This window comes from Chelonoidis abingdonii, chromosome 1, assembly GCF_003597395.2.
Source record: "Chelonoidis abingdonii isolate Lonesome George chromosome 1, CheloAbing_2.0, whole genome shotgun sequence".
Taxonomy (NCBI): Eukaryota; Metazoa; Chordata; order Testudines; family Testudinidae; genus Chelonoidis; species Chelonoidis abingdonii.
The window spans coordinates 17112045-17127658 of NC_133769.1; the positions used below are offsets into that span (position 1 = coordinate 17112045).

The 15614-nt window shown below is 41.5% G+C and overlaps 1 protein-coding gene and 1 pseudogene across 2 annotated transcripts in view; both read right to left on the reverse strand.

Moving 5' to 3' along the window:
* Positions 1-15614, reverse strand: part of FRMD4A (FERM domain containing 4A) — a 553835-nt gene that overhangs the window by 522282 nt on the left and 15939 nt on the right. The window lies entirely within an intron of this gene.
* On the reverse strand, positions 12931-13522 carry LOC116836400 (5'-deoxynucleotidase HDDC2 pseudogene; annotated as a pseudogene).

Genomic DNA, 15614 nt, shown 5'->3' on the forward strand with positions numbered 1-15614 from the left:
CTCAGAGTCACCACACCTACATTGCTTCCCCCTCTTGGATGTAAGTTGCAACACTTGACTTCCCCAGCTCTGGGCAGTTCTGCCCACCCAGGGGCAGGAGGGCAGATCAGGCATTCATACAGCTCCTGCCTCCCTCCATACTTGAGCTGGGATGCAGATAGATCCAGTGTGACTGCATAGGATCAGGACATAATTTTGCCCTCTTATTATGGTTAACACAAAGCCCTAGACGTAGAGCTAGACAACGTTTTTCAACCAAAGCTCATTTTTAGTGAAAAATGCAGAGTTGGCAACACTGAAACATTTAAAAAATTTGTGCCAGTTTCATTGAATTGTTTAGACAAATTAACACCCCACCATAACATTTTGTTTCAACATTTTTGAAACAAAATGTTTCTATTCGAAACTTATTGTTTTCAAAATTTCTTTTAATTTTAAAAATCCCAAAATGAAACATTTCCCTTCAGGTCAAACAAAATGTTTGTTTAACCCAAAAGATTTTTTTTTTTTTTTTACTTTTTAATACAACAAAAAATTCTAAAAGTTTGTTTTTAATTTGACATGAAACAAATTGCTATTTTTTTTCAGAATTTCCAGCCGACCAAAAAAAAAAATCTGTTCTTGGTACAGCTCTACACAGATGTGCATGATGCTTATCTGATCAGTGATACAGCTATTTAGAAGTGATAAAGTACACACCGTTTCTGTTTTTTTCAGTGTTTGTTTTAATTTTGATTTTGGGAGTTTATTTTTAGACAAATTCTATGCCTTATTGATTAAATATTTCTCACATTGTATGCAGTCTCTCTCTCTGCCCTGTGCTCCTGGAGGTTGAGATCTTATCTACTGTGACCACTGCTAACCTCCCTTTGCAAACAAACATTCAACACGACAACGCTTGTTAATTTCAGAGATTTTCCAGTGGCAAAACTAAACTTTTCCTACTAAGTATGTCAGTAGTTGTAAAATACACATAAGGTTTCAACTCCTTTTGGAAGTGGCTATGATTTCCACTTTTTAACCATATATATGAAAATGATGTTTATAAACAAACAAAAATTCACCTGCAGTTCAGTAAAGGCCTCGTCCAAAGCCCATTAAAGCCAACGGAAAGGTTCCCATTGGCCTCAGTAGCCTATGGATCAGGCCCCTATTGCATAGAGCATTTTATTGGTCAACTACTTTTGGTAATATGTCTCTTAGGTTATTTTCCACTGTAATCGACTGACTCTCTGCATGCTGAGTGACACTGAACACAATTACTGACAATGTGAAGACAAGATGGCCTGATATGAAAGATTAGAAGAGACCTTTTGATTGTTCTGTTTGATTGTTCAGGTTAAAATTTTCATTATTCATCCCAAAGTTGGATACTTTAGTCTTATTCAAGGCTTATCTTCATTTACCTAAATGTCTTTGGAATCTAGAAATCCATTTGGATATCTCCAGAAAAGAGGCTTCTGAGAGATTTTTTTTTTTAAAAAAAAGACTTCCCTTGTTTTTAGGCCATGAGGGTGATATGATGAGAATAACTTTTTTAATGGTATTTCCAATTGTTACTTACAGCTGCCCCTAACACCACTAAATCTAACGTAATTTCCTTCTAAGGCATCTATTAGTATAATAGCTACACATACCACACAACAAAATACTAACCCAGGAACCTATCCTTGCAACAAAGCCAGTGTCAACTCTATCCACATATCTATTCAAGTGACACCATCATTGGACCTAATCACATCAGCCACACCATCAGGGGCTCATTCACCTGCACATCTATCAATGTGATATATGCCATCATGTGCCAGCAATGCCCCTCTGCCATGTACATTGGCCAAACCGGACTGTCTCTGTGCAAAAGAATAAATGGACACAAATCTGACATCAGGAATCATAACATTCAAAAACCAGTAGGAGATCACTTCAACCTCTCTGGTCACTCAGTGACAGACCTAAAGGTGACAATTTTGCAACAGAAAAGCTCCAAAAACAGACTCCAACGAGAAACTGCTGAACTTGAATTAATATGCAAACTAGATACCATTAACTTTGGCTTGAATAGAGACTGGGAGTGGCTGGGTTATTACACAAATTGAATCTATTTCCCCATGTTAAGTATCCTCACACCTTCTTGTCAACTGTCAAAAATGGGCCATCTTGATTATCACTACACAAGTTTTTTTCCCTCCTGCTGATAATAGCTCATTTTAATTAATTAGCCTCTTAGAGATCGTATGGCAACTTACACCTTTTCATGTTCTCTGTATGTATATATATCTTCTTAGTATATGTTCCATTCTATGCATCTGATGAAGTGGGCTGTAGCCCATAAAAGCTTATGCTCAAATAAATTTGTTAGTCTCTAAGGTGCCACAAGTAGTCCTGTTTTTTTTTTTTTGTGGATGCAGACTAACATGGCTGCTACTCTGAAACATGAAACATGGAGAATCATGCTTGTTGAAAGGCCTTTCAAGGGAACTGTGAACTTTTTGTGCTCCAGGGTTCAAGAGTGCAAATCAGGGGCCATGCTGTGACTTCAGATTCTCACTTGCAGTTCCTGTTGGCCCTTATCTAATCCCACAACATAGGCCTAAGGTGCAGCTACCATCCTGAGCTCCACTGGCTCAGAGGTCCCTTTGATACTTCTGAACCAGTGCAGGTCCTCTGAACAAGTCAGCCAGATGGAATAAAGATTAAGATGCACAGTGTGGGGGAATAGCAGCATACTGCAGTATTTTGGAACAGGTGTTTGGATATTGTGCTAAACCGATGGTTTCTCCAGCTACAGGAAATTTGCAATTGCCATGACAACAATAACAACTTTCATGTGGCCTGAACAGATATCTTGGTGACTCATAGACTAATCTGGAAGCTTAACACAGCTGCCTTTGAAGCAAGACTTTTAGCATTTTTAAAATAGGGATTCTGCTTCAGCCAACTGAGAAATGCAATTATGAATGCCTTGTTTACATTTTCTGTATTATTTATTTGTTCTCTCTATATTTGGCAGAAAAGGGTTAAAAAGATCAAATCAAATCTCTCTTTCTGGTATTCTCTTTCAACAGTCACCTACACTGCTGCTTAATTTTGGTCAGAAGAAATTTTAAGAGGCAAATTTCTCAGTGGTATTGTCTAAGATTCAAAGCAAGCAATCCTCCATTAGTTGGCTGTTTGCCGCGGTAACTTCTCGGATCCAGATTGCATTTATTAATATTCACTGCTGTGGTTCTCAAGCCTCTGCTTGGAAAAAAGTGTTAGAGAGAGGTTGGAAGTGTTATGAGAGACAAAAGCTACATAATGAGGGCCAAAACTGCTCTAAACTACCAGCCAAATGTTCTCTGTAACAGCAAAGGACTGACACAGTTGTATTTTCCATGTAAAACCTTCAGCACTTCACAGACTCAAGTACTATCATTTCATTTCAGTTGCAGCAAGTGGTTAGTAGAAACTCTGAACAGGACAAAGCTTTTGCTTTGGCTGGTAATGTAAATTTTGACAAATAGGGGAAGAGGCTCCGAGATGGACCACTAAAGTCTGCCTTCTTATCAGAATTTTCACTGCCAAGCACATACAGGGCTGGTCTACACTAGGGGAGGGGATCGACCTAAGATACGCAACTTCAGCTACGTGAATAACGTAGCTGAAGTTGCCTATCTTAGATCGAGTTACCTACCGTCCTCACGGCACGGGATCGACATCCGCAGCTCCCCTTGTCGATTCTGCTACCGCCATTTGTGTTGATGGAGTTCCGGAGTTGACAGGAGCGCATTCGGAGATCGATATATCTTGTCTAGATGAGACGCGATATATCGATCCCCGAGAAATCGATTGCTACCCACTGATACCGCCGGTAGTGAAGATGTACCCTCAGAGAAGACTTCAGTGTTACATGTACGGAAAGTATTTTATTTCTCCATGTTCCATCATTCACATGATTGATCTTACTCAAATGTCTTCCCTTTCCCTCAACTCACTGTCACCATCATCTTTGGATCCAGGGGCATGGTTTCCAGAAGACCATAGATCAAATCAAGATTGGATGTATTTCTAGAAGATATCTGTTGCTCAAGCAGAAGTTAATAGGCATGAAGCAGGAATTACTGGTAAAGTTCTGTAGCATGGTGTGAAAAAGTTCCTCCTCTACCTTGGTGGGTCCTGTGCTTATTGGCAGATTTGCTCACCTCAGTGATCTTCCCCTCAGTCTCGATCAACTTCTCCTGTGTCTGATCAGGAATGGGGAGGTTTGGGGGGAACCCGGGCCCGCCCTCTACTCCGGGTTCCAGCCCAGGGCCCTGTGGACTGCAGCTGTCTATAGTGCCTCCTGTAATAGCTGCATGACAGCTACAACTCCCTGGGGTATTTCCCCATGGCCTCCTCCAAACACCTTCTTTATCCTCATCACTGGACCTTCCTCCTGGTGTCTGATAACGCTTGTACTCCTTAGTCCTCCAGCAGCACAGCCTCTCACTCTCAGCTCCTTGCACCTTTTGCTCCCAGCTCCTCTCACACACTTCCTCTCCTCTGGCTCCTCCCTCCCTGGCTGGAGTGGGCTCCTTTTAAAACCCAGGTGCCCTGATTAGCCTGCCTTGATTGGCTGCAGGTGTTCTAATCAGTCTGTCTGCCTTAACTGGTTCTAGCAGGTTCCTGATTACTCTAGTGCGGCTCCTGCTCTGGTCACTCAGGGAACAGAAAACTGGTCATCCAGTGACCAGTATACTTGCCCTCTACCAGACTCCTGTACCCCACTGGCCTGAGTCTGTCACACATGGGTTTATGCAGGAGGTCAGATGATCATAATGGTGTCTTCTGGTCTTAAAATCTAGGAATAGATATTGGAGGTGGGTTTTATAGTCACGTAATCTTGTTACTAACATAAGATTATTCCCTCTGCCAATACAAGATTATTACTCTCCATTGCTTCTGTCCATTAAAGGCCAGGCAGCATACCCAGAAGTACCCTGGTGCGTCTAGGACACATGCTCTACCAAAAAGGAACCAAGGTGATACTTACAACAAATTTTTGGTCAGCAAGTTTAGTTTTGTTCCCTGTTTCCCTATGAATCTTGGCACCAATGGCGAGATTTTCAAAAGACCTGCACTCCTAGTTAGGCACCTCAGTAAAATGAGATGATTTTCAAAAGTTGAGAGCACCCAAAAACTCCCACAGAGAAGAACAGGAGCAGCTGGAAACTGAGCTCTTTTAAAAATCTGGCCATTAATGGCAAGGTAACCAAACATGTTACAAGGATGAGTCACAGCAGGCTGGATACATCTTATAATGTACTTCACACTAAAAGAGTCCACAGGCAAATCCTTTGCAGAGAACTCTTTTGCTACGAACATGAATAGTCGCATTAGAGGTGCAATGAATAATCTTAAAAACCCAAATCTGATTGCAGTGGGAGTCTGGAACAATCTTTAAGAGGAGCCTGGGGCAGAAGTCCAGGCCTACAGACCTGTGTGATAGAGGGAGAAAAGAGAATTTACATAGACTTAACTCATTTCAAAATCAAAACAGCCTCAAATAGCGGGGAAAAAAGTCATACTCTAACCTATCCCAGTCGTTGAGCCCTAACATATTTAGATAGGGGGCACCATCCAGAAACACAGGCCTTTATTATCACAATGGTATTTAATATGATACATGAAATATTTTCTTTGCCCTAGAAAGCTTCCTTTCAGTTTCCAGCCTGATAAGCAAACAAAGAGGTTCCAGTAAGTAACAGCTTTACGCATGCGACCCAAAGCTCTGAACTTTGAAGATTTGCACGTCATCAGTAAGAAGCCCGGCAGATTTTGGTCTTGTCTACGCGAGATTTTGATTTTTAGACTTCTGCACCATCACTACCAGGCTGTAACTCCACTGGTTGTAGCAATGGTGGGAATTTCAGTGTACACGAAGCAGCCACTGAGATTTTAGCCACTGTGTTGCCTAATGCCTTCTCCGAGCAAGGGTTAGATGACATGGTTAAAAAGCCAAGCAACCGGTTAGTACTATCTGTGTAGCTACCTATGATACCTGTAAGGCCCCCCATTATTGTAGTCCTGAGTGCCTCACTATCTTTAATGTACTTATCCCCAAAAAAACCTGTGAGATAGGGCAGTGCTGTGATCTCCATTTTACAGAGAGGGAAATCTGGCAAAGAGAGGCTAAGCGACTTGCCCAAAATTACACAGAAAGTCTGTGGCAGAGCAAGGACTTAAATACAGGTGTCCGAAATCTAAGGTTAGCACCTTAACCACTAGAAAACCCCTCTTCTCTATTAGCAGAGTCATTGTTGCTACAACAGGCAGACTACGGTGATGGTAGCAACAGTGGAAAATGTTGAGAAAAATAATGCTATGTAAACACAATCTTTGAGAACTTCAGGCACCAAATCAAACAAAACCAGCTTACTCACCTAGGTGGGTTTCCCCTCTTCTCTTTCAGCTCTAAATTTCACGAGCCACATGATTATTCCCTTCATGTCAATGTAGTGCAATAATCAAGAGAGTGACATGCAGGAAACTGACAAGTGAGGAAAAAATCTGGAATCATTTGATTAAAAACAATCAACAACACAGTCAGACAGAACCTAGTAGGTGGGAAGCATAGATGGCCTAGGGTGGAATAATGAAAAACACCAGATAAACAAAAGCAGAATAGTCATCCTTCTCCTCTCACATGGCTGGAGGCAGATAGAATAATCAGGACATGATTGTGGTTTCAAAGTAAATGCAATAACTCTGCCGAATATTGCAATCCATAGCTCGCTGACCCCTGACTCTGTAATGATAACCATGCTCCTCTCGTGTGTATAGTAATCTTCTGCCCCTGATTCAGTGGGATTCAAAGAGGCAATACAGTGAAACTGAACCCGTTAGCCCATCTCAGAAAAACTAATAAAGAGGTAATTTTTTATTTATTTTTTTTACAGGAGTAAATGCATTCTGCCTCACGTTAACTTGCTGACACCTTTTGTTAAGGGATAGGAAGGTCAGGGTATCCTAAATCCTTTCACAGGATTTGTTTCTGCAAGTCATCTTAAAATACTGGGGCTACATTGCATTACTGGGTCACAGACCCCTTACTGGTTAGGTGCAAAAATGCATGTGCCAAGGATATTGAGCAATCACACCCGTTATTTAATACACATGAGGCTGATTCTTAAATCCAAGTTCGTATCTAGCTATCAGAGTAGCCACCTCCCTAATTCACTGGCTCTGAAATGTCTATACAGGAACATGTAGTTAATATCTTAGGCCTTGTCAACACTAAAAAGTAGCTTTTAACTATACTGACCTGAGGAAGAGCTCTGTGGACCTCAAAAGCTTGTGTCTTTCACCAAGAGAAGTTTGTCCAATGAAAGATATTACCTCCCCCTCCTTGTCGCCTTAACTATACTAGTATAGTTAAGTGACACAGCTCCCCAGGTGCAGATGCATTTATATCAGTTAAAAGATGCTTTATACTGGAATAGCTATTCCCACTATAAGGGGAAAAATCTACAAAGGTACATGGCACATTTATACTGGTATAACCATGTCTGCACTGGGGTTTGTACTGATACCTATATTGGCAAAAAAAATAACACCCTGAAGTGACATAATTATACTGGTACTACTTTCAAGTGGTGTGGGCTTTATCTATTGCAGGGGAGGCAACCTCTGGCAACCGAAGACAGCACGCGAGCTGATTTTCAGTGACATTCATGCTGCCCGAGTCCTGGCCATCAGTCTGGGGGGCTCTGCATTTTAATTTAATTTTAAATGAAGCTTCGTAAACATTTTAAAAACCTTATTTACTTTATATACAACAATAGTTTAGTTATATATTATAGTCTTACAGAAAGAGACCTTCTAAAACTGTTAAAATGTATGACTGGAATGTGAAACCTTAAATTAGAGTGAATAAATGAAGACTCGGTGCACCACTTCTGAAAGGCTGCCGACCCTTGATCTATTGGAAGGCTGCTTTAAGACATTGGCTTAGTTCTGCCTTAACCATTTGATTGAGAGGTTTAAGGGATTCAGCAAGGTAACAACCACATGCCTAACTTTAAGCACATGAATAGTTCTTCAAACTTATTAGACATGTGCCTAAGTACCTTGCTGAATTGGCGCCTAAATGAGAATGCAAAGTAAAGCTGACTGCTTGCTGGTTTTTCTAGACCCTAAGGCCTAGTCTACACTAGAAAGGGTTTGCCAGTATAGCTATACCGGCAAACCCTCCTAATGGAGACATGGCTTATGCAGGGACAGCTCTAGGCAGCAGCATTCCAAGCATGTGCTTGGGGCAGCTCTTTTCAAGGGGCGGCACGCTGGCTTTATTTATTTGCTTCAGTGGCAAAACTCCTGGAGCCGGCCCTGGGCTTATGCCAGCAGAAAAATGCTTTTTCTGGTAAAGCTTATACCAATTACCTGAGCAAAATAAACTATATCAGCAAAAGCACTTTTATGCCAGTCTGACTGCAGTTACACTAGGGCTTTTGCCAGTAGAGAAATGATGTAAAATAGAAATCACGCCCCTAATGGACATTACTAGACCAGCAAAAGTTTCTACAGTGTAGATCTGGCCTAACTCCTTGATCACACTGCGCTAGAAATAGACACACACACACAATGCCCAACATCGCATTGCCATGTGAGAAATTTCTACAAGCAGAAAAGCAGCAATCCATCAACTGGTTAGGTCCTGTCCACATCAGTCCCACAAATCAAATCTTCCCACATCCACACCAGGGACAAGCTATAGATCTGCCAACATCCTCTGAGTCCATTCTACCCCAAAGATGTGCTATAACCCTGCACCATCTGCTAAAAATTACATGTGCCTTCATCACATAGGGCGTATGATTCAGAGACAGTTTATTAATTGGCTTTACTATTTTCCCAACAGTCACTAAAGTTTCCCCACTGTTTCTACTGTAAGCCAGATGAATTTTAACTGAACTCAGCCACACACATATTCCTCCAGCCACCCACGACAAAAGAGAAGCTAACTCAACTTTTATGAATCCCCAATACAGCCACATACCAGAGATACATAAAAACCTCTGGGACGGTATGAAACATATAGAAACCCTTTTAATGCAGGATGCATCGCAGCAAACCCTTGATTTGATTAACTGATATTTTCATGTAGCCACTACAGCTAACTGGATTCATAAGTCACATTCCCTTCGTGTCTGTAGCTTTAAAAGAGGTGCACTCACATTGCAGCTAAAACGTTAGTAAAAATTTCTCGAGAGGAAAATCTTTGATGAAGGGAATCAGGAATGCTTCACAAACCAACGAAAGAAGAGTGAACTAAGTACCTCCAAATTCAGATGTTGATGATGGACAAGATTTGCACTCAAGGATCGAGAGGCATTTAAGTTTTTTGTTCTGTGTTTGTACCATGCCTAGTCCATGAGTAAGGCTCTTAGGCACTATAGTAATACAAATAAAGGATTATAATAGTGTGGTACTATATAGGGGTCTAACTAGGAGTAATAGGATAAAATTGAGAAGATACAGGCTGAATGTTAAGGAAAGCTTTCTGACCATGAGCATTATTAGGCCAGAGTTACCCAAATGTTTGAAAGTTGAGCTTCTGCTTAAGAAAATGATATCAATCCAGTCCTCCACCACTGCAGCCTCATCATGTATTGTTAAAAGCCTACTCAGATTATACAGTTTTATGGAATTATAGAATATCAGGGTTAGAAGGAATCTCAGGAGATCATCCAGTCCAACCCCCTGCTCAAAGAAGGAACAATCCCAGGCAGATTTTTGCCCCAAATGGCCCCCTCAAGGACTGAGCTCACAACCCTGGGTTTACCAGGCCAATTCTCAAAACAGTGAGCTTTCCCTCCTTCCTGGAAGAGCTATATACACAAAGGTGTCACAAGTACTTCTCATTTTTTTGCTGCTTCAGCCTAACACAGCTACCACTCTCAAACCTATATGGAGTCTCAGAATCATAGAATATCAGTGTAGGTAGGCACCTCAGGAGGTCATCCAGTCCAACCTCCTGCGATACTTCATCATGTGATACTTCTCCTTTCTTACATGCTTGGATGAGCTGTGACGTAGTTAACAAAACGTTGACATTTAAAATATCATCACTGGCATCTCATTGAAATGAACGAGGCAGTCCATACCATAGATCTATTGTCTCAGGCTCTCTGCAAATTCAGGCAGATATTAGTGTATTGGCTAAACTTTGGTCACATTTTGAAGGTTTTTGCCATAACTATTGCAGCTAGAGACATACTTAAAGAACAAGAGAAAGATGAGACCCTGGAGAACAATGAAGAGATCTATTCATGTTCCCTATCTTCCACACCTCTGTAAGTCCTTCTTCCTTTCCAGGGGGAGGCACATCCCACACATTGGGAAACACAACATCAGGCTGTGGAAGTGGAATATCTCCCAGAGAAAGTAATGGGAGCCCCAACTCTCAGTTCATTTAGTACTAGATGATAGACTAGACTATAAAAGTTATCATAGAGAACAAATCCACCTTGATATGGGTGTGGACTTCATAATCTAACATGTCTTTTTCATCTTGCTAACTTCTCTTGTATGACAGACTCTGCAGAACAGCGATATAGAATACAGAAACGTTGAAGTCCACACCCATATCAAGCTTGCATGCCAATAAGACCCCTTTGTATATTTTAATGATAGCAATAACATAACACATTTTCTAATCAAGGTTGCCTTGCATGCCAGGTATTCCATTCTGGAGTGCACTCTGTGATTTCTTGTACTCTGGTGCCTCCATAAATACTGCAGCTCATAACCGCCATATATGGATCTACACAATAAAAATTCATACGCTTTATGTGAAGCTTTGAAAGCTTTTCCTAGGGGGAATTTTATTCCTATTTAGACTGGCAGAACTAGAATTAAAACTAGCAAAGCTCAAGTAGAATGAGAGATGGAGGGAAGTGAAGAGGAGAGGAAAAAACACATTTTACAACAGAGAGGTCTGTCTGATCTGCTGTCAAGGGAAAAAGGGGAAAAAGGGTTCTGAACCATTAGGATTTTTCCAGCCACATCTTCTTGGAGATCAAATGGGGATCACAAGTTGTCATTCATTAATGTACAAAATAAAGCAAACAGCACTGCAAATAGAGAAGCGAAAAAGAGGACTAATATGGCCTGAAAATAGATAAAAGAAGCTACTTGATGGCTGTTCCCTAAATGTGATGAGTGTATAACTAGAACTGGGTGAAATGTTGTTCGGTGAAAACTGCAGATTCACCGACACTGAACTGCTATTCATGCTACTTGGCTGAATTATTCGACTTGAAAACAATATAAATTTAATAATCAACATTTCATTTGGAATTTTTTGAAACTAAAAGGTTTCAATTTTTTTGGTTTGAAATAACTTTCTGGTTGCAAATTTTCCTTTAATTGTATTTTTTTAAAATAAAAAAACAATGAAAAATGCATGAAATCAGAATATGTCATTCAGCTCGAAATGAATTTTTTTTTTAAGTTCACTTGGCTGGCATTTGTGAAAACTTTCATTTTTGGTCTTACCCAAGACAATTTTTTTGTTTTGCTTATCAAAACAGCCAAAGACCCAAAAAACTAGCTATCTGCATAACTCTATGTATAACCACCTGTGTACTGCACCTTTAAAATATTGAGGCATCTCCTGCTTGCTGCAAGTGCAGCTGTAGGGAAGCTGCTATTTCTTGTTTAGCATAAGAATGGCCATACTGGGTCAGACCAAAGGTCCATCTAGCCCAGTATCCTGTCTGTTGACAGTGGCCAATGCCAGGTGCCCCAGAGGGAGTGAACCTAACAGGTAATGATCAAGTGATCTCTCTCCGGCCATCCATCTCCACCCTCTGACAAACAGTGCCTAGGGACACCATTCCTTACCAATCCTGGCTAATACCCATTAATGGACTTAAACTCCATGAATTTATCTAGTTTTCTTTTAAACGCTGTTATAGTCCTAGCCTTCACAACCCCTTCAGGCAAGGAGTTCCACAGGTTGACTGTGTGCTGTGTGAAGAAGAACTTCCTTTTATTTGTTTTAAACCTGCTGCCCATTAATTTCATTTGGTGGCCCCTAGTTCTTATATTATAGGAACAAGTAAATAATTTTTCCTTATTCACTTTCTCCACACCACTCATGATTTTATATACCTCTATCATATCCTGCCTTAGTCTCCTCTTTTCCAAGCTGAAAAGTCCTAGCCTCTTTAATCTCTCCTCATATAGGACCCATTCTAAATCGCTAATCATTTTAGTTGCCCTTCTCTGAACCTTTTCTAATGCCAGTTTCATTTCATAGGCACAGCACTGCAGAGTAAACCATTCTCTCCAGTGAGACTTTATATTTGTTCCTTCTTTCTTTGTTGTTTTCCTTAAACTGAAATAAGAATAACCTGGATTAAGAAGCATATGGTAAATTGGAAACTGTGTTAAAATTACCAGCTATCACTGTAAATTAGAAGGGCATTCCTAATCCCGTTTGCATGCTAGTTGGGGAAGCAGAGAAGTGTGCAATCTAAGGACATATCTTCACTAGAATTGCTACAGCAACACAGCTGCAGCTACTGCTGCAGTGTTGTATTGTAAACACTACGGCAATGGAAAGGGTTTTTCTGTCGCGGCAGGAAATCTGCATCTCTCGGAGGTGGTACCTAGGTCACGGAAGAATTCTTCCCTCAACCTAGTGGTGTCTATGCTGGAGCTTAGGTTGGCTTAATTACATCACACGGGGCATGACATTTTTCACAGCCCTAAGCGATGTTGTTAAGCTCTCCTACCTTTGTAGTGTCGACTAGCCTTAGGTCTTGAGCATCACTCTGGAGTGGAGTGAGTTGAGATGTGCCTCTCTGCTGTAGGGGGCAGTCTGCTCTCTCTTCCTCTGCAATTGGCTGCTTTTTGTGTTTTTAAATAAATATTTTATTTTAGCTACGGAAGTGTTAAAATGCCTCAAGAGCGTGGCTCGCTTGCTGTAGCAGCTATTTTTGTATTTCTTTCTACATTAATGGAAGACACAAGTTGAACTACTTCTGAGTGTTAAATTTTCCTGAAGTTGAATCATAAAAGTACTGTCATCTTCCAGGCATTTTTTCCAACTCTTCATACGCAGACGCTTGGAGTATCATCTCACGCTGATCCAGCTCTTTTACAAATCTGGCTTCTGCTGTAGACTGATCATATTCTTCCCAGAGTTCATAGATTTCTTTTCTCAGGTCTTCGATAGCAGTTGGGTCATATGTGTCATAGCTGCCTCCTCTCGCTGCTGTGTCTCTTCTTTGAAGATGTTATCTGCAGGTGCTATATCTCCAACAGTGCATTCAGCTATATCATGAACCAGGGCTAGTTGTACCCAGCTGTCTTTATTAAGTTGTTTATCTTCAGTAACCAAAGCCATGACTGTCATCCTGTACATGTGATCCTATATACTCTCTGGTTTCTCTACATTCCTGTACACCCAGCCTGTTCGTGGTACTCTCTTGAGTTGCCTCACCAGCGTCAGGAACTGCAGCAGGCTCCCAGTGGCGGCGCCCAGCGGGCCCATGGCTGTGGGGCTGCTGGCACAGTGGACCAAGAAAGAAGCAGCGGGATGTGCTAGATTTCTGGATTCCAAGAAATAAAGCAGTGTTATGTTTGGTTTGTTTCTAACTCTTTCTGTGTGTGTATGCTGGGACTATAAAGTGCATGTCTTGCTCTTAACATTTTGGAAAAAAATAACACTCCAGGAGAATATAATTAATTAATATTGGTCAATAACTTGGCCGCACCTGCAGGCCTCAGTCATGATCAGGCCCCCATAGTACTGGCTCCAGTACGAAGAGAGGACCAGCCCCTGTCCTGAAGAGCTCACAATCTAACGAACTAGCATGTTATTAGAAAGACTGATGGCTAATGATCACAAAAAGTCATTCGCTTCCTGAGTGCTGCATTATTTATTCAGTTTATTTATTTATTTTTTTAAAACCTCTTGCTATTTTCAAAGGCTGAGATTTGTTTATTATTGAAGAGCTACATGGTCTAATGCGTCCATCGACACCAATGGAAAAAGCGAATGCTGCACACAATCCACAGGGTAGCATTCAAAAGCTGAGCGCAGTGAAGTTATGTTAACAGCCAATTTAGGAGCAAGGAAAGTGTCAGAGAGACAATTGTGATATTCAGCTAGCTGGTTTTCCCTACAGGCAGACAGCATCTGTATTGCTCAGTCTACTCCTTCCTCCTCCAAAGCACCCCCACTTCCAAGACCTGGGATCCCAGCTCCATGCCGCCCCCGTGTCTGTGCTGGTGTGTACTCCCTCCCCATATCCTCTTTCCATACCCATTTCAAGTCTCCATCCCCTCTGCATTTCTCTCCCTACCCAACAGTCTCCCACTCTCCTCATCCACTCCTGCCTTCCACTCCCAACATGCTTCTGGCTCAGCCCTGCTGCTAAAACACCACAGCCTGGAGCTTGCAGCATGTTAGTTCATGGGCTAGATTCTGAGCTGGTGTACACTGACTTCAGAATGATTCCTTACCCTAAAAAGGGAAGCAAAAGCTCGCTACAGGCCCAAGAAGATTAGAACTCTCCTTTGCCACAAAGCCTACAAACCACTTGACAAAGGCTAGGCAGCTGGTGTGCTGGGACCACAGCCTGTTCTGATGACCAATGTTGTCTCACTGGTTCCTTGTATTCCCCCATCTGTCAGTATCCATCTGTTGTCCCTTTTCTTGTCTTTGATTGCATGTTCTTTTGTGAAGGTGCTGTTTTTGCTGTTCTCTGTTTGTACAACACTTAGCACAATGGGGTCCTTGTCCATGACTAGGGCTACAGTAATACAAAAATACGGAATATTGTACATGTGTAGGTTGTCTTTCATCCAAAGATGTCAAAGCACTGTAAAAATGTTATAAAACCAAGTAGAACCCTCCAAAGAGAAATGATATAGATAGTGTTAACTTAAAAAAAAAATCACTTTGGTCTGAAAAATATTTATTACAAAGGGTGTGTCTACACTGAAAACAGGATGTGTGATTGCGGCATATTTAGACATACACAAGCTAGTTCGAGTAACAATAGCAACTGCAGCAGTTTGGGTGTCTTCACTCAGATCGGTCTGGGCTTTTGATTTAGCCCATTATTAATAAGGGATTAAATTGGGATCTCATTTACACCACTGCAGTTCTGCAGTAAATCTATTGAAGTCAGTGAAGTTACTGTAGAGTTACCCCAGGGTGACAAACCAGAATGTGATTCAGGGTCAGGTCACAATGTTCAGAGCTGTTCAGATCAAGAATTTTGGTTCAGGCCAATCTCTATAATGAGGAGAGAGAGAGGCCTCGTCTATTCTGGTGGGAGCGTGTAGGGCATATGTAGCTACATGCCACAGGCTGCATCCCCTCAGCGGTGTGTGGCTACATGTGGCAGTGAAAGGCTTTAGTTGGGGAGGCAATAGGGAAAGGCTCTGGCAGCTTTTGGCTGGAGAGCTGCCAGAGCCTCTCCCCACTGCCAGTCTTTTGCTGTGATGGGGAAAAGCTCCAGCAATGGGGAGGCAGCAGGACACTACAGGGCTAAAAATAGAAAGGTGGACATGGGAAAGATGGACTTGGGCTTGTAGAGAACTGTGTAGGTTCTGGTGTCTCTTTACTCTACTTG